At 43.1% G+C, this 24,812-nt stretch overlaps 1 protein-coding gene across 1 annotated transcript in view; it reads right to left on the bottom strand.

Annotated features, from left to right (window-relative positions):
• The window catches only part of ZC3H3 (zinc finger CCCH-type containing 3), a 3,466,749-nt gene that overhangs the window by 306,987 nt on the left and 3,134,950 nt on the right, over nt 1-24,812 (bottom strand). The gene's annotated exons all lie outside the window — the stretch shown is intronic.

Genomic DNA, 24,812 nt, shown 5'->3' with positions numbered 1-24,812 from the left:
CAGAAAGACCCTCTGGGACTTCTTGAACCACATTTTACCACTCCTTTGACCTTTAGGGTATGGTCTAGAGGGAACAGTAAAACGTACTCCCACAGCAGAAAGTGTCTTTCCTTCTTGCTCACACCGAGTGAGTGTGTCCTTCACCTTAGATCCAAACAATGAGGAACCATCAAATGGGGCGTTGGTGAAAGTGGACTTGAACAGCTCCGCAAAATTACACAAGAGCATCCAGGAGTGACGTCTTAGAGAAACTCCTGAACCCGCTGCTCTACTCGCTCCATCATCCGCATAAGAAATAAGCTGCATGGAGGAGTTAACTATAGAATTTAAGGTGGACAACTAAGCAGAAATCTTGTCAGGGACGCCTTCAGTACATGTACCCTGTACAGAATAGTACAGTTGTGTACCTACCATAAATGTAGATGTTCGAGTGTATTCACTGTTGCAGTCATTACTCTTGGGTTATCCAGCTGGCAGGTTACTCGTAGTCGGCCAGAATTCCAAAGTCTAGGTCCGGCATCGGCTGCTGTCGCCTCTTCCCTGACGTCAGTGCGGCAGGGGTATAAAAGATGCAGCCGACGCCATTTTCTTCAGTTTTTCTTGCCCCAGATGTCAGGTGCCCCCAAAAAGGTAGGCTAAAAAATTATGCCAATAATTATGCATGCAGTAAAATAAACATTTCCTTCATCTATAAGCAAATATACCACATAGGTTGTATAAGATAGAGAAGTATAGGTAAGTCCCAGCAAAGAAAAGGGGGATGGTGGGTGGGTAACCTGGACTGCAACAGTGAATACACTTGAACATCTACATTTATGGTAGGTACACAACTGTACTATGTTCATCGTGTTTCACTGTTGTAGTCATTACTCTTGGGTTGAATCCCAAAGCTGAGGTTGAGTGGCTGGGCCTAAATAGGATTAGGAGAGGCTATAAGGCCTTGCAGAACTGCAGTGGCGAAGCCTGCTCTGGATTTAGAGTAGAGAGGTAAATGGTAGTGCTTTCTAAAAGTGCGCACTGAACTCCAAGTTGCAGCCTCTAAAATATCTTTGGTTGGTACTCCTCTGAGAAAGGCTGCTGAAGTGGCTGCTGCCCTGGTAGAATGAGGCCTAATGCCCTTGGGCACTGATTTGCCATGTTGTGAGTAGCAGAAACGAATGCAGTAGCCTATCCACTTTGAAATGGTCTGTTTTGAGATAGGCTTTCCTTGAGATCCTGCCGCATATGCCACTAAAAGTTGCTCACTTTTTCTGAAAGCTTTAGTTCTGTCCAAGTAGAAGCGTAGTTGTCTGTGTATGTCCAAGGAATGCAAAAGTCTCTCACCTTTATTGTGTGGGTTTGGATAAAAGGTAGGCAAATGAATGGTTTGGTTAAGGGCCACACTGGACACTACTTTAGGCATAAATGTTGGGTTCGTCCTTAGAGAAACCCTGTCTGGATGGAAAATGATGAAAGGTTCCACAGCCATGAGTGCCGGTAACTCTGAAACTCGTCTTGCAGAGGTTATTGCTAGGAGCTGAGCTGTTTTCCAAGATAAAAACTTTATCTATCAGCTGTATTGGCTGGCTCAAAAGGTGGCAATGTGAGTTTTTCCAAGACATAATTGAGGTCCCATGCAGGTACTGGGGCTCTCCTTGGAGGTCTTATGTTTTTGGCCCCTCTGAGGTAGTGCCTTAGCAATGGATGGGAAAAAATAGGAGGTTCCGTATTGTAATGAGCTGAAATGGCAGAGGCATGAATTTTAATTGATGAAAAGGATAGGCCTTTGTCCAGCATCTCAGTTAGGTATTGTAAAATCTGAGGAATATTTGGTACAGATGTGTCAATTCCTTGTGCCTGGTTCCAAGCACAGAATCTTTTCCATTTTTCGGCATAAGATTTTCTGGTACTGGGCCTCCTGGCCTCCAAAATAACATCCATCACTGCTTTAGAGAGAGGAGTGATTTTGATTGGTTACATTATCTGCCATGCTGCCAGATTTAGGGTCCTGAGTTGGCTGTGCAGAATCTGATCATTTTGCTGGGTCAGTAATTGAGGAATTAGAGGCAATGTCCAGGCTGGGCCTTGAGACAAGCTTTTTAGGATTGGGTACCAGTGCTGGCGTGGCCAGTCTGGGGCAATCAGAATCATTCTTGGCTTCTCTTGTCTGACCTTTAGGAGTACCTTGGGGAGGAGAGGCAGAGAAGGAAAGGCATATACTGTTAAGAGTTTTCCAGCTGAATGACAGAGCATCCACTTTCCATGCTTGCTTGTGATAAGTCCTTGTGCAGAATTTCTGTAGTTGGCAGTTGTGAGGGGAGGCAAATAGATCCCCATTCCTTTGTTATCATGCTGAAGACTTGGGGATCCAGTTTCCACTCGTGGGGATCCGTGAGGTTTCTACTTAGTTCGTCTGCCAGAGTATTGTTCTTTCCTGGCAGGAATTGTGCTTGCAGGTGTACTTGATAAGTCAATGCTGTGTCCCACAAAGTCATGGCTTGTCTGCATGGGGGGTAGGAATGTGTGCCTCCCTGCTTGTTTATGTACCACGACTGTAGTATTGTCCGTCCTTATCACTAGTTGTCCTGGATGGAGTAGATCCTTGAAAGCTGTCAGGGCATTCTGAAAAGCTAGCATCTCTTTTTGATTGATATGTAGATGCATTTGGCTTGTGGACCATGTGCCTTGAATACATTTTCCTGCCATGTGTGCTCCCCAGGCATAATCTGATGCATCTGTTGTTACTGACTGCCTGGCTATGGGTAGAGTGAATGGCTGTCCCTTGTTGAGGTGACAGGCATGTGCCCACCATCGAACCTCCTGTTGCAATCAAGGAATGAGGGTAATTAATGCTTCCAGGCTTTGACAATGTTGAGTCCAGACACTTTTTAGGTACCACTGAAGTTTCCTCATATGCAGTCTGGCATATGGAATTAGCAAAATGCAGGATGCCATGAAGCCCAAAGCCTGCAGAATTTTTCTTGCAGATAACTGGGTCTTTGTTGCCAACATTTTGAAGTAAGAAGTTAGTTGCCTTTGTTTGTCTGGCATGAGATAAGCCATCTGGGCAATTGTATTTAGGCTTGCACCCAGGAATATTATCTCTTGAGAGGGTACTAGTTTTGATTTCTTTTCGTTTACTGTGTACCCTAGGCAAATTAATAATCTTTTTACGAACGCCAGATGCCTTAGTAGAGTGTCCTTGTTCTCTGCCTGTATAAGACAGTCGTCCAAGCAAGGATATATTTGAATTCCTTTGTTTGCAAAATGCAATTACTGGTGCCAGGCATTTTGTGAAGACCCTGGGCGCAGTAGATAAGCCAAAGGGCAGTGCAGAGAATTGGTAGTGCATTGAGCCAGCTATGAATCTGAGGTATCTTCTGCAAGATTGTCTGAGTGGGATATGCAGGTATCCCTCTTTTAGGTCCAAAGTTACAAGCCAAGCCTTCTTGCCCAGCATGGGCAGAAGCTGCTGCAGAGTTAACAATTTGAATTTTGGAACGTCCAGAAATGTGTTTAGAAAGACAGGTCCAGTACCGGTCTCCAGGCTTTGTCCTTTCTGGGTACCAAGAAAAGTCTTGAGTAAAATCCTTGCCCCTGCTCTTGCTGTGGTACTTGCTGAATGGCCCTCATGTTCATTAGGGACGAAACTTGTTTTTGTGCCTCTGCCCATTGATTGTGTGGCAGGTTTGGCATACCTCTTGCCTTTGGCAGGGTATGAAAGTGGAACCTGTAGCCCTGGGACACTATATTCAATACCCATTTGTCCTGGGTGATCATTTGCCAATTTTGAAAGAAAAGTGCTAGTTTTCCCCCTAAGGGGGCTGCAAGAAGATAAGTGCTTGGTGCTCGCAGAGGCAAGTTATTGGGACTGTTTCCTGTATGGCTGTGCTTTGTCTTCTCCACCTTTGGAGGCAGAAGCGCCCCACTGTTTAGGTCTGTATGAGCCTTGGGGCTGGGATCTGCCTCTGGGACGTCTGTCTCTGCCTCTTTGTGGCCTGTCCGACACTGGAAAGGACCAATTATTTGTAGGTCATTCCTGCTAAATCTTGGTGGCTGAACCTGTAAAAAATCCTTTACTGTTTGCATAGATTTCGCTTTGTCCTCCATTTTCTTCAATACCTCCTCTGCTTTAACACCAAATAAAGTATCATGCTGTAATGGAGCATCTAATAATTTTGCTTTAACATGATCAGGCAGATTTTGTTCCTTTAACCAAGCATGCCTTCTAATGACAGAACCCGTAACTGCGGCCCTGCAGGAGGCCTCCAGAGAATCAAAACCACATTGCAAAGTATGCTTTCCCACTTGTTCAGTTGCATGCAATAAATCCTGTATTTCCTTATTTCTGCACAATCAGAATTAGCCAACATTTTCTGTTTTAACAGTGACATTAAGTACTGCTGATATTTAATCATATGAAATTGACAATTTAGAGCCCTCACAGCCAAAGTAGCAGAAGTGTAAACCTTTTTCCCCCCATCTATCTAGTGCCCTTGAATCCCTGTCAGAAGGGATAGGGTTTTTTGCAGTAGCGGCCTTAACCCCTTTGGGACCCTGAGAAATAGTTTCTGGGTCAGCAGCAGGGTTTTTATAAAGAAATTTATGTGAATCTGGAACCCTGTAGTATCTGTCTGGTTTAACAGGAGCTGGAGGTAAGGAGTCTGGAGATAGGCCGGACTCTGAAAATACATCTCCTACAATGTCTAGCACAAAGGGAATAGCAAGAGGCCTGTGCTGAGGAAGTAAAAGAAAATATTTAAGTCTTTTCTTTGATTCTGAGTAATCTTGGCTGTCCCAGTGGAAGTGCTCCCTCATGGTATGCAGAGTTTCCCCAAAAGAATAATCCTCAGGAGGAGAGGCTGAAGGAATGGATTCTTCAGCATCAGAATCCTCATAGGGAGGAAGAGAGTATTCCTGTACAGAAGAGGAGTCAGATGAAATGGAAACCTGATCTGAAGAGTCATAGTCTGTCTCTTGCCTAGGCCTCTTATCAGGAGGGGGATGGGAACCCCTGATCAAGGTAATAAGGTCTTCAGCCATTTTGAGCATCTGTTTCTTAGGCATGGAAATTTGTCCTGGAGAATGCTGTACTTGTTTCTTTGTCTTTAAAGCTGTGTTAGTCTTTGCTTTAGAAGCTGAAGTAGGCTTTACATATAGCTGTGTAGGTCTGAAAACACCCTCAGAAGCCGATGCCTGCTCAGCGGCTCCGGACCCATCTGAGGGAATGATTTCCGAGTGTCCAATACCTTGAGTATCCAGAGGCCTAGCTGGCTCCACGTGGGAGTCATCAGCAGCCTGTGGCTCAGAGGTAGCGGGCATCAGGGGCTGGAAAAGTGACTCACTGAGAACCGGCGAACCGGCGACTGGCTTAGCGGAAGCCTTGTCATCAGTTTGGAATCTTGGATGCCTGTCCTTCTCTTTTTCCTTGCGTTTTTTTAGAAACTCCGGTCGTCGGCTGTTCCGACGGCATTATATAATTAAATTTTCGGCCAAAGTAATGAAAAGCAAAATCAAACCGACGCTTAATAGTGCATTGGTTGAATCTAGCACAAAACCGACAGCTAGCAACGTTATGATCAGAGCCTAGGCAAGGAATACAGTAAGAATGAAAATCCTTACGAGGCATTTGCTTCCCACAAGAAATACAACTGTTACCTTTTTCTGACATCGGTCTGGAGCAAAAAAAAAAGTTTCCCCAACAGGGTACTTAGCTTTAATGAAGACTTCGAATCTGAAATTCATCAGTGAAAATCTCAGGAGTCGGCCGACCGGCACTTGCGAACTACTTTTGCTTCGGGCACCGAGCGGCAAGAAAGACTGAAGAAAATGGCGTCGGCTGCATCTTTTATACCCCTGGTGCACTGACGTCAGGAAAGAGGCGACAGCAACTGACGCCAGACCTAGACTTTGGAATTCTGTCCGAATGCGGGTAGCCTGCCAGCAGGATAACCCAAGAGAAATGACTGCAACAGTGAAACACAATGAACATCTCCTAACTCCTTGAGGAGATCCCTCTGCAATCTCGTGAAGTGAGTGAGATAGTTCAACGAACGAAGAGTAAAAGCTGCTGAACTGAAGACATGAAGCCCATACCTGTCCATCTGTCGAGACTCCTTATTTGGCGGATGGACAGAAGAAGAAGTCTCAGCAAGCTCCTTCTTAGTGGCCGCCGTCACCACCATGGCATCTACAGGGACACCTTTAGACAAAAATTCTTTATCTGGAGGGGAAGAAAGAAACTTATTGGGTCTCCTAGGGGCTTGCTCCATGGCATCAGGAGTATACCATACCTTTCGACTAACTAAATCCATCAGTTCGTCAAAAGGTGGAGACACCCAAGAGGCAGAAGGTTGAGACCCAAAAGCCTTCAGGTACACCGACTCCTCATCAGAAGGGTTGACAGTGGGCCAGCCACACCTCTGCTTAAGGAGCTCCAGGATGTCCACGAAGGAGACATCATCAGAGGACAACTTGCGTGACCCTTCTGACTCCTCGAGGTAAGTATCAGATGTCAAAGACTCATCCTGGGAGTCAACATGCTTCCTCTTGCATGTTTTCTTCCTGGGGGGCTCCTCAGAAGGGTATTCCTGGGAGGTCAAGGAAGAGTGGGGGCCACCAGCTGGTGGCTCCTGAGGCTGAGGGTCTTTGCTGTCTCCGGAGAGAGTAGGAGCTGAGACCGAAGTGGGTACTCTAGGGGGGAGAGTGCTGGTACCCTTGGTGGCAACTGGTGACTTGGACAGCACGCTCCTCATCATCTCGAATACCGACCTCTCTGGCTCAGAGGACCTCTCCCGCTCTGAAAAGACCGAGGATGCCATCGGCGCCAGAGCTATCAGCTCCGAGATAGACGCAGGATCCGAACTTACCCTAGCCGAAGCACCTAGAGGGAGACTCGGAACCGAAGAAGACCGATTCCAACCTTCTCTGTCGGCGCCAACTGGAGAGCTTTGGCTCCAGGACACAACGGACGACACTGAAAGTGTCGGAGCTGAACTCGGCTCTGAAGCAACCGCAAGTGGTGCTGGAGCCGAGGGTTCCACCAATGGCACCAAGCCCTCTGACTCCAACAAACCAGCTTGGCTCAAAGGAGGAATAACAATCGAGGGTATAACGGGTTCCATAAGCTCCGGAACCGACTGGGTCGGAGCCGACAACAGTTTAGATAGAGCAGACGACTTCAGCAGTCTCAGGACCACCCTCTCCACATCTTCTTCCGAAAGGCTCCTGGAAGACCTGGAGGACATAGTCGGGGATGTTGATCTTGGAGGAATAGCAGGTTCCATAAATTCAGTGGTCGGCTCTGACAAACTAGGATCCGAGCCTGTCACCACAATGCTGCTCTCAGCCGGCTCCGAAGGCAGTGGAGCTGATGAGGCCGATTTTGCCACTTTAGGAGACGACTCGAGACACCAGCCGGTGGTGGAGAAGGTCTTTTCAAAGACTTAAACTTAGCAGATTTAGTGGACTTGGAAGAAGAGGAAGAGCTAGACAAGGCTTCCTCAAAGGAAGGCTTTAAAAGACCCTTTAGAATTAGCTTGTTCCTTCTCTCCTGTAACACTCTAGGGGAGAAGGCATGAAAAAACAAGCAAGTCTCTTGCAAATGGATAGCCCCTAAGAAATAGATACATAGACCATGACCATCCATCAATGACATTTTTTGGGAGCACTTCATGCATTTTTTGAAGCCCGGAGGCTTGTGCTCCTTAACCTCTTTAGACATAACACACAGATAAAAGGAGAAGAGAAGAGAAGTAAAAGGGAGGACTAGGTCCTCTAACTTAAATGGGCCTAGCCCTGAAGAAGGAAGAAACACCACGAGGACTAGGTCCTCTAACTAAAACGGCCTAGTCCAGAAAGGAAGGGGACAGCTAGGTCTTCTAACTCAAACAGACCAGCAGAAACTCACACACACAGAAAACCCTTATTCTGCTAAGGATTAACAGAGGAAGCTGAAACTGGAGTTTCAAACAATGAACTCCACCACTGTAAAGAATCAACACCAGCGGATAACCGCCAAAAACCAAACTGCTCTACAAAACTGTAGACTAGAAAATGCTAGCGTTATCAAGCTATCCACACTAACAATAAATATAAAACTGGTAGACGATACCACAAAGCACATTAACAGTCCCAAGGCCAATGCTTGCACCAAGGGGTGCAAAGGAGCTAATTACCTAAGAATTAGTAAACCTACACTAACAAATACTAATGCAACAACAATTGTACTATGCTAATTATAACTTTGAACAAGATTTTAAGCAATATAAGCAAGAAAAAAGTTAACACTTAGCCAGAGCCAAGAGAAGCACAACTGAACTCGTCGATGCGGCAAACAAGATCTGGGGTTTGTACTGGTGCACTATGGGATACCTGCTTAGCCACGAGCCAACCAGAAGTCTTCGAGCTTATAAATTGGCCGAGTCGGAGCTGATCCCATACGTAAAATATGAAGGTGAGACTGGACTACACAACATCCAGTTTTACAGCCTTCAAAACTGGCATGTGCTTCCCAGTGCACCTCTGTGCATACTAAGCAACCACGATGCACACTTAAAACATACATAAGCTAAAAATGCATATCCTTTAAAGTTACACACCTATACATTACACTCCCCTCTTTAAGTTAGACTCGTGTTGCAATACATATGGTAGTGTACTTTAAACACATATACAGACAAAATAAATTCTGAATACAAAATACACTTCTACACTTTGTAATACCGCATTTCAACATTCTGAAATGCAAACATATATATATATATATATTTTAATTTTAAAGGTAACATTTCAATATCATTTTGTACTTTCTTTCGATGTTTTGTGAACAAAGCTGAACCACTATTAGCATAATATGTTTTACTGAACATTTAAAAAGATGCAAACGTTTTAAGTCCATAAGGCTGAGTACTTAGCTGGCTTTCTCAATAATCTACCATATTTGAACATTTAAGTGAGTCTATGGTTTAAAACTTTTGCTGCTAATAAGTTGTGAATGTCTCTTGAAGTTAGCCTATCGTGATATTCTGGATTTGAGTTAGCAATTCCTAGAACATGCACTGATGCTTCTGAAAATGCCTCCAAAAACCTTTGTAAATATCTTTAAACACCTGCCAACACATATCCTGGTAGAAAATTTCTCAAACCCAACTTCTGTATTCATCACAGCCCTTCTATAAAATACCTATTTTGAATTAATCACTCCAGTCTCTTTTAAGAAAATTTAAATTTCCAGTATGAAAAAATCCTAGATGCTCACATTTCTTTAAAACTATTAATTCTAGTGGATTTCTGTAGCATTTTACTCACTCTCACTCTGTCACCTCTGTTACAAAAAAAAAGGTAAGGCATCTTAATCTTGTTTTCTTCTTCATCACCTGTATAGGTTTACTATCAGTCTCATTTGTACTAACACCACATTTTCAGGATGAAGAGTAAGGAAGTAGAGGTGAGTGTACTCTACAACTCATTGTCAGTTAAATGGTGAGATACATGAACACTATCCAAGACAGCATTTCAGTACTCTAACAAAGCTTAATATGCACCTATGCACGTCACAGTAAATGCTCTGAGCTTCCTTCATTAAGTTTTTTTACAGTTGATCTCTTCTCTTGATTTGACCAATATACTCTGTGAAGAGTACAGAGAAGAGGTCACACACTGAAATTACCACTAGTCTGAAAAATCTATTGAATTTCATACTTTCAAACTGTGGACCATTATCTGAGACAACTACATCATGTATTTGGTGTCTTGAGAGACATCTTTAAGAGCAGTACTAAAACCAACACCTGTTTCTGTCCCTTAACTTTAAGACTTTTGGAGTCTTACAATAGTAGTCAACACATATTGGATTCAGAAATTTTATAAAATGAAAACTCTCTTCTAAATTTACTTCACAGTCTTCCTGGCATGATGTGAAAAAATCTGTTCTTTTCTTGGATTAATACCATAATACCCACTAAGTACCGAAAAAAAGTACAGTTTTGTACCTACCATAAATGGAGATGTTCAAGTGTCTTCACTGCTACAGTCATTACACTTGGGTTATCCTGCCGTCAGGCGGTCCCGCAGTTGGCCAGAGTTCCAAAGTCTTGATCCGGTGTCGGTTGCTGTCGCTTCTTCCCTGACGTCAGTGCGCCAGGGGTATATAAGATGCAGCCGACGCCATTTTCTTCAGTTTTTCTTGCCCCAGATGTAAGGTGCCCCCAAATAGGTAGGCAATACATATTGCTAGTAAAACATACATAAAAGGTAAAACCAACATTTTCAGTTACCAGCAATTACACCACATAGCTAGTATAGGGTAGAAAAGTGTAGATAAGTCCCAGCTAAGAAAGAGGGGATGGAGGGAGATAAACCTGGACTGCAGCAGTGAAGATACTCGAACATCTACATTTATGGTAGGTACAAAACTGTACTATGTTCGTGTTTCACTGCTGCAGTCATTACACTTGGGTTGAATCCCAAAGCTGAGGTAGGGTGGCTGGTTCTATAGAGGATTTGGGGTGGCTAAGAGGCCCTGTAGCACTGCAGTGGCAAAGCCAGCTCTGGATCTAGAATAAAGAGGCAAGTGATAATGCTTGGTAAAGGTGTGCACTGAACTCCAAGTTGCAGCTTCCAAAATGTCTTTGGTAGGTACTCCTCTAAGGTAGGCAGCTGAAGTGGCTGTTGCCCTGGTGGAATGTGGCCTAATGTTACTAGGTACAGGTTTCCCATGCTGTGTGTAGCAGAAATGGATACAGTGTCCTATCCACTTTGAAATGGTCTGCTTTGAAATAGCCTTTCCCTGCGATCCTGCAGCATATGCTACAAACAATTGCTCAGTTTTTCTGCAAGCTTTTGTTTTGTCCGGGTAGAAACGTAACTGTCTGTGTATGTCCAATGAATGCAGAAGTCTCTCCCCTTTATTCTGGGGATTTGGATAAAAAGTTGGCAAGTGAATAGATTGGTTAAGAGCCACACTGGCTACTACCTTTGGCATAAATGAAGGGTTTGTTCTTAAAGAAACCCTGTTTTGGTGGAAAATGATGAAAGGCTCCACTGCCATTAGTGCCTGTAACTCTGAGACTCTCTGTGCTGAGGTTATTGCCAGAAGCAGAGCAGTTTTCCATGACACGTATTTTAGTTCTGCTGAATTGGCTGGCTCAAAAGGAGGTAAAGTTAATTTTTCCAAGACAAAATTGAGGTCCCAAGTTGGTGTTGGTGCTCTCCAGGGCGGTCTTATGTTTTTAGCCCCTCTGAGGTACTGTTTTAGCAATGGATAAGAGAAACTAGGAGGATCTGTGTTGTAATGAGCCGAGATGGCAGAGGCGTGGATCTTAATGGATGAAAAAGATAGTCCTCTGTCCAGCATCTCAGTTAAGTATTGTAATATCTGAGGAATATTTGGGACAAGAGGGTCAAAGCTTTGAGCCTGGTTCCAGGCACAGAATCTCTTCCACTTTTCTGAATAAGATTTCCTGGTGCTAGGCCTCCTGGCCTCCAAAATGACATCCATAACAGCTTTAGAGAGAGGTGTTGTCTGCTTGACTAAGGAATCTGCCATGCAGCTAGGTTTAAGGTTTTGAGCTGACTGTGCAGGATCTGATTGTTTAGTTGAGTCAGAAGGTGTGGAGTTTGAGGTAAAATCCATGGTGGGTCTTGAGCTAAGTTCTTTAAGATTGGGTACCAGTGCTGGCGTGGCCAGTCTGGGGCAATCAGGATCATCTGTGTTTTTTCTTGCCTGGCTTTTAGGAGTACCTCTGAAAGTAGAGGCAGTGGTGGGAAGGCATAAACTTTTAGGCTTTTCCAGCTGAACGAGAGAGCATCCACTTTCCATACTTGCGTGTGATAAGTCCTTGTGCAGAATTTTTGCGGTTGGCAATTCATTGGCGAGGCAAAAAGATCTATGTCTGGGCACCCCCATTTTTGCATTATCATGCTGAATACTTGTGGATTTAATTTCCACTCGTGAGGATCCATGATGTTTCTGCTTAAGTCATCTGCCAGAGTATTTTTCTTTCCTGGCAGAAATTGTGCTTGCAGATGAACTTGATAGGTGAGAGCGGTGTTCCACAAGGTCATTGCTTGTCTGCATAGGGGATAAGAATGAGTGCCCCCTTGCTTGTTTATGTACCACATAACTGTGGTGTTGTTTGTCTTTAATAATAGTTGTCCTGGATGCAGAAGGTCCTTGAAAGCTGTTAGGGCATTTTGCACAGCTAACATCTCTTTTTGATTGATATGAAGATGCATTTGGTCTGTGGCCCACTTGCTCTGAATACATTTTCCTGCCATGTGTGCTCCCCAGGCGTAATCCGACGCATCTGTTGTTAGTGTCTTCCTGGTTGTGGGTAGAGTGAAAGGATGTCCCTTGTTGAGGTGACATGCCTATGCCCACCATCGAAACTCCTGTTGTAGGCAGGGAATTAGGGGTATTACTGCTTCCAAACTGTGACAGTGTTGAGTCCAAACACTTTTTAGGTACCATTGTAATTTCCTCATTTGCAGTCTGGCATATGGAATTAGTAGCATGCAGGATGCCATGAATCCCAAGGCCTGCAGAAGTTTTCTTGCAGGGAGCTGGGTTTTTGTTGCCATCAACTGAAAGTACTGAGTCAGTTGTCCTTGTTTGTCTGGCGTGAGATAAGCCATCTGGGCAGTTGTATTTAAGCTGGCACCCAGGAATATAATCTGTTGTGAGGGCACTAGTTTTGACTTCTTTTCGTTTACTGTGTACCCCAGGCAAATTAGCAACCTTTTTACAAACGCCAGATGCTTTAGAAGCCAAGCTCCTCGTGGTCCTGCAGAGTGGTTCTAGCAGCAGAGAGGCTAAAAGAGTGACTGCTAACCTCATAAAAGTGTTTTTTTCCTGCTACTACCTGGACGACTGTCCGATCTAGCTAAACTGCAAGTATTTCTGCTTCTTGAACTGTTTTAAACTGTTTAAAGTTGTTTTTGCACCTGCACTTTTAAAGTTTGTCCTGTTTGTTGCATTTACCTGTTAAGGCTACACACTCAAGTGTGCTAGCCTGTGTTACATATTTATTGCATTTTCCTGCTGTTTGTTGCAAAAAAGAAAAAAAAAAAAATGATCCTTGTTTCCCATGTTTCCTGACCTAGAGTAGTCCAAATACAGGCTTTGCTGTATTCTGGACTTTTGGAAAGTTCCTGTGTTGCCCATTTCCTTTATTGGATAAAGGGAGGCTTCTTTGTTCACCAGTGGCAGTAGGGAGCTTAGAGCAGCCTATCTATCCCTGGAGGAGTGTTCCCAGCACAAGAATCTGGTAGTCTATTGGCCGTTTTGGGCCAATTTCTAGCTCTTTAAAGTCCCCCTGTATAAAACCCGCTTTGGCGCAGCTTTGCACGATTTTGCGCATAGCGCAGCATCGGGCAGCTCCGCTTAATTGGGTTTAAACCATTCTCAGCTCCACAAAGTCTGCTCTTCACTTTTTCCTGTAGAACTGATCTAGTTCTCATAATAAACACCCTAGTCCTACTCTAAAGCCTGGCACTTGCTCACTAAAGCAATTATATAAGTCAGCACTAAAAAATTAAAAGCACTACACCCTCACAAACTCCCCTTGAGTACGTTGTTCCCCATTGGCCCTTTTTTTCAATTATAAAGGAATTCCCAATACTATTCTAGCATGTCCAAAGGTCAGCTGTCAATCTCCTCTCCAGTCCAGCTGGTGAATCTGGGAATCTTGAGGCAATGTTACAACTGCCTCATGTACACAGACAACCCTCTCCTCCTCCCAACAAATTCCAACACATGTGAGAGATGCAACAATATAGCCAAACTGGAGGCTAAGTTCTCTCAACTCAGTATTGGCGTAACCAGTCAGGAGGAGAAGGAAACCACACTCACTACAATTCTAGTCTCACATAGACCTACCACGACAGCAAACCAAACACAAACACACAAAAACATACTCGGAGGCTCTAAATAAAAATCTGCCTAAGCAGCAGAGACCTCCAAAGCAGACACCCTAGCAACCGCTACCCCAAAACAAAACACGTGCAACACACAGCTCACAAAGCCAGTGTGCCGAACAGTCACAGCCCTTAAGGCTAAACAGCACACCTGATACACTTGTAATAGGAGACTCTATCGTCAGGCACACTGACGTCCCGCTCACCAGGCTGAACAAGGAGAAGGTCACAGTGAGCTGCCTGTCGGGCGCTAGGATCCGCCACATAACACAAGCACTCAGGTCACTCCAAGGCAAGTACAAATATGACTCAGTCATTGTCCATGCTGGTGTGAATAACCTGAGACATACCTCCCTGGACTACATGAAGAGAGACATAGAGGAGCTCTCTGATCATGTAGCCCAGGCCGGTATGACCCTGACCTTGAGTAGCATCTTACCCTCACCAAGAATGATGCCACAATATGAAGACAAGATGATCAATTTCAACAATTGGATTAAGTATCGGTGTCATTCAAAGGGGATCCAATGCCTGTCAGCCTGGGATGACATGCTCAACAAGCCACGATGCTTCGCTAGGGATGGCTTGCACCTGTCACCCCTGGGCTTTCGGATATTGGCAAAGGCTCTTGCCACCCCCATAGTGCCTTTTTTAGGCAAGGCTCAAAAGACAAACCCACCTCCATAGCTATCACAAGGGATAAGAAACTAAGAGTAATGCTACTCAACGCCAGAAGTCTAAACCTCAAGATGCATGCACTCAAAACTCTCCTTAGCATGGAGAACATCGATATCTGTGCAGTAACAGAAACCTGGTTCAAGGCTCCCGAGAGCACCCCAGCACTACTAGGTTATACCTCATACCATGCTTTTCTGCCCCAAAACTTGGACAGAACCACAAAAGGAGGGGGAGTATCAACATTCGTCAAAGATACCCACACCTCCAGGTTGGTGGCACAGCACGAAGCATCAGAGACTATCCATGTGCAACTAACAGTGGGTAAAACTGCCTTCCAGTTTATAGCCTGCTACAGACCTTCCTGAGAACACTGGAAAATATGAAGGTCTCTCCAAACGCCATTATATTGGGTAACTTCAACTACCCAAACATAGACTGGGAGCATTACTCTACTTCCAACACCCTAGCCCAAAGGTTCCTAGAATTTATAAACTCAAATGCTATGAAACAACTTGTTACCACTCCCACAAGAGGGGAAAACATACTGGACCTGATCATCACCAACATGGGGACTCTATGCTCCAGACCAGAAGTGTATCCCTCACTGGTAAGATCAGACCATAAACTAATCCCACTGGATATTCACATCCTGACTCCACCCCCTGCCCTGAAAACCACAGTGAAAAACTTCTCTAAAGCAAATTTACACTCCTCAAAACCGAGGTGGAATCCTTCAAAGCCCCCAGGCCTGTGGAAAATACGTCCCAGACCGCAGAATCCTTTATAAACGCATTCTATGAACACCTTCAGGAATGCATGGATCATGCAATCCCAAATAAAACCAAGACCCAATCCTCCAAAGGTAGGCGTCCTGTCTGGTGGACCCCAGCCATAAACAAACTATACAAAAGAAGGAGGAAGCTACTACATGATAAAGCAAAATCCCAAAAAGGGAAGGCATCTCTGATCAGTATTAGCAAAACACGGGCACTCATAAAATCGTCTAAGGCCAGCTTCAAGAGAAAAATTGCACAGGACACTAAGGATAATCACAAGGCTTTCTTTAGTTATGTTAGGAACCTGGGTGGGAATTCCCAGATATGCTCAGAATTAGTCCAAAATGACAAAAAATACACCGAACCCAGAGACATTGCCAACATCCTAGCTGACAGGTTCAGCGCAAACTCCACCCCCCCCAACCAAAAGGGCAAATATCTATCCCAGCAGAGTGCTGCCCCCCTGACATCTCAGATGCTCAGGTAAGAGCCGCCCTCTCCAAAGCAAAAAACACAGCATCAATGGGACCAGACGGTGTCCCGGGCTGCGTCCTACATGAACTCCAAGAAGAGCTAAACCCAAACATAAAACTACTGTTCAATCTCAGCCTTACTACAGGATATGTACCCAAAGAGTGGCGTACAGCAACGGTGTTCCCTCTCCACAAAGGTGGTGCCTCAACGGATCCTGGAAACTATACCCCCATAAGCCTGACTAGCTTGGTCTGCAAAGCTATGGAAAGGATCATCATGGACCTCATAAATAAAGATATTGGGGACCTACAGACACTGGATCCTACCCAGTTCGGCTTTGTTAAGGGCAGATCCTGTCTCTTAAACCAGGTTGATTTCTTTGAAACAGTCACCAAGGCCATTGACGAGGGGAAGGTGGTCCACACAGCCTACCTGGACCTCGCAAAAGCCTTCGATACAATACCCCACTCGGGCATTATAGATAAGCTCACCAGCTTAAATATAAAACCCTATGTCACTAGATGGGTTGCAAACTGGCTCAAGGACAGAGCCAACATGGTTAGAATTGCTGGAGCCATGTCAGACTCCAAACCAGTTACAAGTGGCGTCCCACAAGGCTCAGTCCTGGGACCTCTCTTGTTCGGTATATATTTCTCGGAGGTACAGGCCAACACGGAAGGATTGTGGCTGACCAAGTTCACAGATGACTGCAAACTAGGCGCCATAATCGACTCTCCAGCAGACACAAGCATCCTACAAAAGGGCCTCATAGAAACAGACATCTGGTGCCAGAGCCATGGCCTCAAGCTAAACGCCAAAAAGTGTATAGTCATCCCCTTTGGCAAAAACAAAGTGCCCACAAATTACCACATAGGTGGTAATCCATTAAATCTGGAAGAAGTAATTAGGGACCTGGGGACCCAAGTTGATAGCAATCTCTCATTTGAAAACCACGTGGCCAAAGTGGTTAGAAAAACATTTTATATAGCCCACCTAATCATGAAGGGATTCACATCTAGATCAGGAGAGGTCATCGTGCCTCTTTACTCATCCCTCATCCGGCCCATAATTGAGTACAATGCCCCTTTTGGGATGTACCTTACCAGACACCTGCAGCAACTGGAAAGACCCCAAAAGTACCTCACCAAGAGGATCAAAGGGCTCAAACAGATGCCATATGCTGCCCGGTTAAAGAAACTCCAGCTCTACTCAGTGGCATACCACCTGCTCAGAGGCGATATGTGCCTGACGTATAAAGCCATGTCCAACCCGGAATTAATGGACATGCTGCACCTCAGAAAATCCAAATCCCATCGAGCTACGCGCTTGAGAGACTTGAACCTCAGCACCAAAATAAATAGGACATGCTGGAGGGACAGATTCATAACCCAGAGGCTCCCTTCACTCTGGAATAAAATCCCAGTCCAGGTTAGGCAGAGTCCCTCATTGACTCTCTTCAAGAGGAATCTTGATGAGTGGATGGGAGATCGTAGGTTTACCCCAGGTATCACTTCTGTGTCACTGTTAGACAGAGGCACAGTATACTAACTTCGAAAAAGGGCATAGCAAAATTCATTTAAAATGGGTGGCGAAAGCCAAACACACTCTGGCTAGGCTTATAAATGCCTTAGGGCAGATAGCCTAGTATGAACCTATGAAGTATGTTCTTGCTCTCTGCTTGATTAAGACAGTCGTCCAAGTATGGATATATTTGAATTCCTTTTTGTCTGCAAAATGCAATTACTGATGTCAGGCACTTTGTGAAGACACTGGGCACAGTAGATAAGCCAAAGGGCAGTGCAGAGAATTGGTAATGCATTGAACCAGCTATGAATCTGAGGTATCTTCTGCAATTCTGTCTGATAGGGACATGCAGGTATGCCTCTTTGAGGTCCAAAGTAACAAGCCATGCCTTCTTGCCCAGCATGGGTAGAAGCTGCTGTAGTGCCAACATTTTGAATTTCGGAACATCCAGGTAAGTATTGAGAGTAGAAAGGTCTAGTATGGGTCTCCAGGCTTTGTCCTTTCTGGGGACCAGGAAAAGTATTGAGTAAAATCCTTGTCCTTGTTCCTGTTGTGGCACCTACTGAATAGCTCTCATGTCCATGAGGGTTGTAATTTGTTTTTGTGCCTCTGCCCATTGATTTTGTGGCAGGTCTGGCATTCCTTTTAGCCTTGGTAGAGTGTGAAAGTGGAACTTGTAACCTTGAGACACAATATTCAGAACCCATTTGTCTTGGGTGATTATATGCCAATTTCGAGAAAAAAGTGCTAGTTTTCCCCCTAAGGGAGCTGCCAAAAGGCAAGTGCTTGGCATTTGAATAGGGAAGTCATTGGGGCTGTTTCCTATAAGGATGTGACTTGTCTTGACCTCCTTTTGGGGTTGAAGCACTCCACTGTCATGGCCTATAAGAGCCTTGGGGCTGAGATCTGCCTCTTGGGTGCCTGTATCTGCCTCTTTGTGGTCTGTCTGACACTGGAAAGGACCAATTCTTAGAAGGCCAATTTCTGCTAAATCGAGGTGGCTGTACCTGTAAGAAATCCTTCACTGTTTGCATAGATTTTGCCTTATCTTCCATTTTCTTTAATACCTCCTTCTGCCTTAACACCAAATAAAATATCCTGCTGTAAAGGAGCATCCAATAATTTTGCCTTAACATGATCTGGTAAACTTTGTTCTTTTAACCAAGCATGCCTTCGAATCACAGATCCTGTTACTGCTGCTCTACAAGAAGCCTCTAATGAATCACAACCACATTGCAGAGTATGTTTTCCCACTTGTTCCGCTGCATGCAATAAATCCTGCATTTCCTTATAGTCAGGATGTTCTGAACTTGTAAGCATTTTCTGTTTTAACAGAGACATTAAATATTGTTGGTATTTAAGCATGTGAAACTGGCAATTTAAAGCTCTCACTGCTAAAGTTGCCGAAGTGTAAACTTTCTTCCCCCATCTGTCTAATGCCCTAGAATCCCTGTCAGAGGGAACTGGATTTTTAGCCGTGGAAGCCTTTACCCCTTTGGGACCCTGGGAAATAGTTTCTGGGTCAGCAACAGGGTTTTTATAGAGAAATTTGTGAGAGTCAGGGACTCTGTAGTACCTGTCTGGCTTGACTGGAGCAGGGGGCAAAGAATCAGAATTTAAACTGGATTCAGAGAACATATCATCCACAATATCCAACACTGGCGGAATAGCAAGGGGTCTATGCTGAGGCAATAAAATAAAGTCTCTGAGCCTTTTCTTGGATTCTGAGTAATCCTGGCCCTCCTAGTGGAAATGCTCCCTCATGGTATGTAAAGTTTCCCCAAAAGAGAAATCCTCAGGAGGAGAGGCTGAAGGAATTGATTCTTCAGCATCAGAGTCCTCATAGGGGGGTAAAGAGTATCCCCGGTCTGAAGAGGTATCAGAAGAAATGGAAACCTGGTCACAGGAATCATATTCTGTATCCTGCCTAGGCCTTTTATCAGGAGGGGGATGGGAACCCCTGATCAGAGTAATTAAGTCTTCGGCCATTTTGAGCATCTGTTTTTTAGGCATGGAGGCCTGTCCAGGTGAATGCTGTACTTGCTTCTTTGTCTTTAATGAAGCTTTAGACTTGGCTGTAGTTTTTATGGTAAGCTGTGAAGGTCTGAAAACACCCTCAGAAGCCGATGCCTGCTCAGCGGCTCAGGACCCATCTGAAGGGTTAGTTTCCGTAGGCCCAACACCTTGAGTATCCAGAGGCCTAGACATCTCCACGTGGGAGTCGGTGGTGGCCTGTGGGTCTGAGGTAGCGGGTGTCAGGGGCTGCGAAAGCGCCTCACTGAGAACCGGCGAACCGACGACTGGCCTAGAAGAGGCTTCATCGTCAGTTTTGGGCCTCGGATGCCTGTCCTTATCCTTGTCTTTGCGTTTTTTGTGTATTCCGGTCATCGGTTGTTCCAACGGCATGGTATAATTAAACCTTCGGCCAAAGTAATGGCGAGCAAAATCAAACCGACTTTTTATAGTGCGTTTGTTAAATCTAGCACAAAACCGACAACTAGTGACGTTGTGGTCTAGGCCTAGGCATGGAATACAGTAAGAATGAAAATCCTTATGAGGTATTTGCTTCCCACAAGAAATACAATTATTAACTTTTACTGACATCGACCTGAGGCAAGAAAAAGTTTCCCCAATGGGGTACTTAGCTTTATTGAAGACTTCGGTTCTGAAATTCGAATTGAAAATCTCAGGAGTTGGCCGACTGGCACTTGTGAACTGCTTTTGCTTCGGGCACTGGGCGGCAAGAAAGACTGAAGAAAATGGCGTTGGCTGCATCTTATATACCCCTGGCGCACTGACGTCAGGGGAGAAGCTACAGCAACCGATGCCGGACCAAGACTTTGGATCTCTGGCCGACTGCAGGACCACCTGACGGCAGGATAACCCAAGTGTAATGGACTGCAGCAGTGAAACACGATGAACATCTGCATTTAACATACTTGGCCAGTAAAATACATCACATGTTCCCTCTTTACTCTTCACAGTTTCTACATATAACTCGTATTCCTGACAACCTTTGCGTCCTCAAGAAAACTGCACACTTGTGGATGTCCAAGCTGGATGCATATTGAAGTAGCAAACTGATTAGAGCTCCCCTACTGTGAAAACTAAAACTATTTAAAAAAGCAAATAAAAATTATCAGTTTGACTTAAATTCAGTTTCTGGCTAGCAATTACATTGGCTGGATGCCAGCAAAGAAGAAATTTGGAGAAAGTAAGTCAAAATGACAGAACAGGAAACAGAAAAATTTCTGACTGGGAAGAATCTTGCAGCTGTTTAGCAAAAAACAGTTCACGTTTTAGATTTAGTACAATTTCAAGGAGAAATATGTAAAATCAAATGACAAAAGGACAGAAAAACAAAAGTTTTAAGTAGTTATTCAGATGCGCTGATAATACTCAGAAATCAGAGTCTGAAATAATGAAAATACTGGATTAACATTAGGCATCTCGAGAAGAAACATTTATTTCAAAAACAGTAGTTAGAAGACAGCTTGCATAGAATACCTTAGATTTTCTGCCATACCAGAGAAACTGGAAGGAGCAGACTGCATAAATTTTATTAAATGTTATGAAAGTACAAATATGCAGCTGGACTGGTATTCCACAGCAGGATTTGTTAACTCAGCAACTTGATGTGACAAAGGCCTTTGACACTATTTTTCATGCTTGCATCACACAAAAGCTAAATGCTTTGAAAATCAGCCCGTGAGTTGTAAGATGGATAACAACAGTGTGAGCTGTAGATGCCTCATCAAAAAGTAAGGAAGTTGAAAGTAATCAGCTGTACCTCTCAGGGTTCAGTGTTTGGTATTTACTTCCTAGATCTCCAAAGCAGAGAGACAAGTCTTCTGGCTAATAAGAAAATGAATGAAAACCAACCAACATGGCAGAATAAAATGCAAGTTTTAATATTACGTGCTTTCACAGAAGAATCTGCTTCATCAGACCATAAAATGAAATTAAAACACAATACATATATAGTAGCATCAAACAGCAGCAAATTCTATGATCAAACAAAAATTTTAATTAAATGATCTATGAGTCTTTAGGGCCGGTTTTAACGGTATATTACCGTTCAAACTCGGTATCCCATGGGCTCTCAAGGCTATTACCCATTTAAGTTCAGCCATTTCTACTCTATTAGAAGCCCCTGCCATATGATCATTATCATACAATATCTGCAAAACTAACAACTGAAAATAATGATCACTGTTGCCTACAACATGTTGAGCTAATGCACTGGAAAATATTACATCTATGAATGTCACCAAGGTGTTGTAAAATTCGTTTTATTCTGTCATGCTGGTTGGTTTTCATTCATTATCTTATTTCTGGTGTTGTGGTAAACCAAACTTTAATTGACAGATTTTACTTTTTTCATTCAGTTTGTCCTTGTTATTTAAACCTCTTTGGTACATGGCGGAGAGCTTGGATATTGAGCTTGAATATAATCCCTGTGGTTCGGTGATGGCTAAATGCTTTGACTGTTACAATAAGTTATTGACTGTGAAAAGCAATCCATTCTTGAACTTAAATTTAAATCTATCGGATAATGCAGAAAATACTCACTTTTCATATGAATTAAGGGAAATTGGAGAGTAAATTATATAAAATGAAGAGACAGCAATGGCAAAGACTACATATGGAGACTTGCCTGCACCATAGGATTATTCCAAGAGGCTTACATGTTTTTAAAATGCCGACTTATCGTGAACAGTTTCTAGAGCTCTTAAAACAATGGCAAGCAATTAATACTGAACTAGGTTTCAGTTACATGAAATTGATCACTGAATTTTTTAGGCCAATGTAGATGGATTTATGTAATACTGTTAACACTTTACTGCAGAAAATAAGAACTACTTATGTCTGATCCATGTCTACTAAAACTGGATGATCTGTGTAATGATATCTTTACGTATGAAGTCAAGTTACAGCAACAAAAACAATGGAAACTTGAACATGATTTCGATGACTTCAAATAGGGTCATAGTTTTGCATAGCTCAAACAAGTATCCAGGATTATTGAATGAACTGATGATGCTGACATTGCAACTGGTTCTACTGAGAATACTCCCAACACAGGTGCTTCCAATACATGTGAAGTTCAGATTATTAGCTCTTTAGATCTTGGAATGCAAAGGAAGGAGTATAGCACTGCTGCCTCTACCACCATAACAAATCCTCACCCTTTTTTTTTTAGAACAGATTTTCCAGTGGCTGTGAGAACTCTGGATGTCTCAAGGAGGCATTCACAGAGCAGAGAGAGATTGAAATGGAAAGCATCCATGGAACGACAGAACGACAAAACCAAGGTGATAAGTTTACTTTAGTTTATAATACTACTTCTACTAAACTGACTCAAGCACAACTTTCTTTATTGAACAAGAGTCTCTCCTTTGTTCCTGCGAATGACTCTAAATTAACTGATGCTATCATGAACCTATGAATGTTTGCGAGGAGCGCTATGTTACATACTATGCTTTCTATGAAAGACCCAAATGATTTTATCAATCAACCCCAGGTATTACATGCACCTAGTACTTTTAATCCTGTTCTTTCCCCCCCTCGCTTGATTTTTTTTTTTATGTGAATCAGCACCAAATGTCCAGGCAAATTTTATAATTTAAATAGTGACCAGCAAATTGCATTGCGCGAACTGAAAGACACCACCACTATATGAATACAACTGGATGATAAAGGCGGTTCGGTTGTTGTGATGGAGAGTTTGCTTTATTTGGAGACTATGCATCAACATTTATGTGATTCAGAGACGTATTCTCAGATGTCTTAAGTTTCACATTAATAATATCATACTTACGTAGAGTTCACGATGAACTATATGACCTGCTCATGAATCGATTAATAACATATGAGCAATAAAACTTACTTGCAAATAAGCCAACCATACTGGTAATGCACAGGCTTCCCAATATTCATAAAAATTTACTGAGACCACCCATGCGTCTTATTGTTTCATGGCATCTCTGGCTGACTGAGCCACTATGTGCTTTTGTAGAGGAGAAACTTAAAGTCTGTTTTAGTCAAGTGTCCAGCAGTCTTGAAAGATACTTAACATTCTTTTTGAACTCTTTGATTGTGTTAACCAGTATGGTAATATTTCTAACTGTATATCAGTAATCATGGCTGTGCAAACATTATTTGCCATTATAAATACTGAGGGTCTTGATTTGGTTAGGTTATTTCTTTTACATCATAATGATTATTCTCATAGCATGATTTTGGCAATTTGTTTGCTTCTAGAATTAATACTAGAGAATAATGTTTTTGTGTTTGAACATGAGTACTATATTCAAAAAAGGGAGTTGTGATGGGTACTATTTGCGCAAACAGCTATGCTAACTTAGTGATGGCGCAATAGAAGCAAGATCGTATTTTGAATCTACATGCTTATACTCCAATTCATCACTTAAGGCCACTGACTTTCTTGATGTACGTCTAACTAAATATAGAGATGGTCAGCTCAACAGCATTACTTAGGAAACCATGCTGGAAGAATGGTCTCCTACACCACAGTAGTATGCACCCTAAACATACATATCCCAATATTATAATAGGACAATCTAAGAGGATGTCTAGGCTACATGCAGATAGTGCAAGTCTGAATACAGCTTTTAAAGGCCTATGCCAAAGTTAACTTAATAAATCTCTTTGTGATGCTAATTTGCTTCGGCAACAAGGAGCACATCTTTATTTCTCTTCATTCAGAAGAGACTCTAGAAAGCCTGAACATTAAGTGAACAAATTTACCAGACTAGTACTCGCATATTCCAGTAACATTAGCTTGATATGTGATGTAGTGAGAACAAATTGGCCCGTTTTCATGACTGATGATAACATCAGGGAGGTGGTGGGTGATGCACCTACTCTTTTGTTTAAGAATAATCTCCCCTTGAGAAGACAGCTTTGCTGTATACATGCTAGTAGTGGACGGGGTATAAGGAATTTTTCTGACAGATTGGACACACATCCCTATCACGGATGTAAGACTAGTGATTTTATTTCTAAAAATAAATCCTTTATCTATCCAATAAGAGGCAGGGTATTTAATCCAAGGTTTTATGCAGATTGTTGCAGTAGTAATTTAATATATCTGGCTATCTGTCAGAAATGTTTGAGTTATTATGTTGGTAAGACAACTCGTCATTTTAAAGAAAGAATTTCGCAACACCTTGGTGACATTCGTAGAAGTAATACTTCCAATGCATTAACTCAACATACTGTAGACAATAGTGACCATTATTTTCAGTTTTTAGTTTTGCAGATATTGTACGATGATGTTCATATGGGAGATGCTGCTAACAGAGTAGAAATGGATGAACCTAAATGGACAACAGCCTTGACAGCCCATAGGATACCGGGTTTGAATGGTAATATACCTTTAAAATGGACCCTAAAGGCACAAAGATAATTTAATTAAACTTTTTAATTATTTGATCATAG

Source organism: Protopterus annectens, chromosome 3.part1 (genome assembly GCF_019279795.1).
Source record: "Protopterus annectens isolate FY-2018-M chromosome 3.part1, PAN1.0, whole genome shotgun sequence".
NCBI classification, from domain to species: Eukaryota; Metazoa; Chordata; order Ceratodontiformes; family Protopteridae; genus Protopterus; species Protopterus annectens.
Note: the sequence above shows the minus strand (reverse complement) of the source record. Positions and strands in the feature narration are given on the sequence as shown.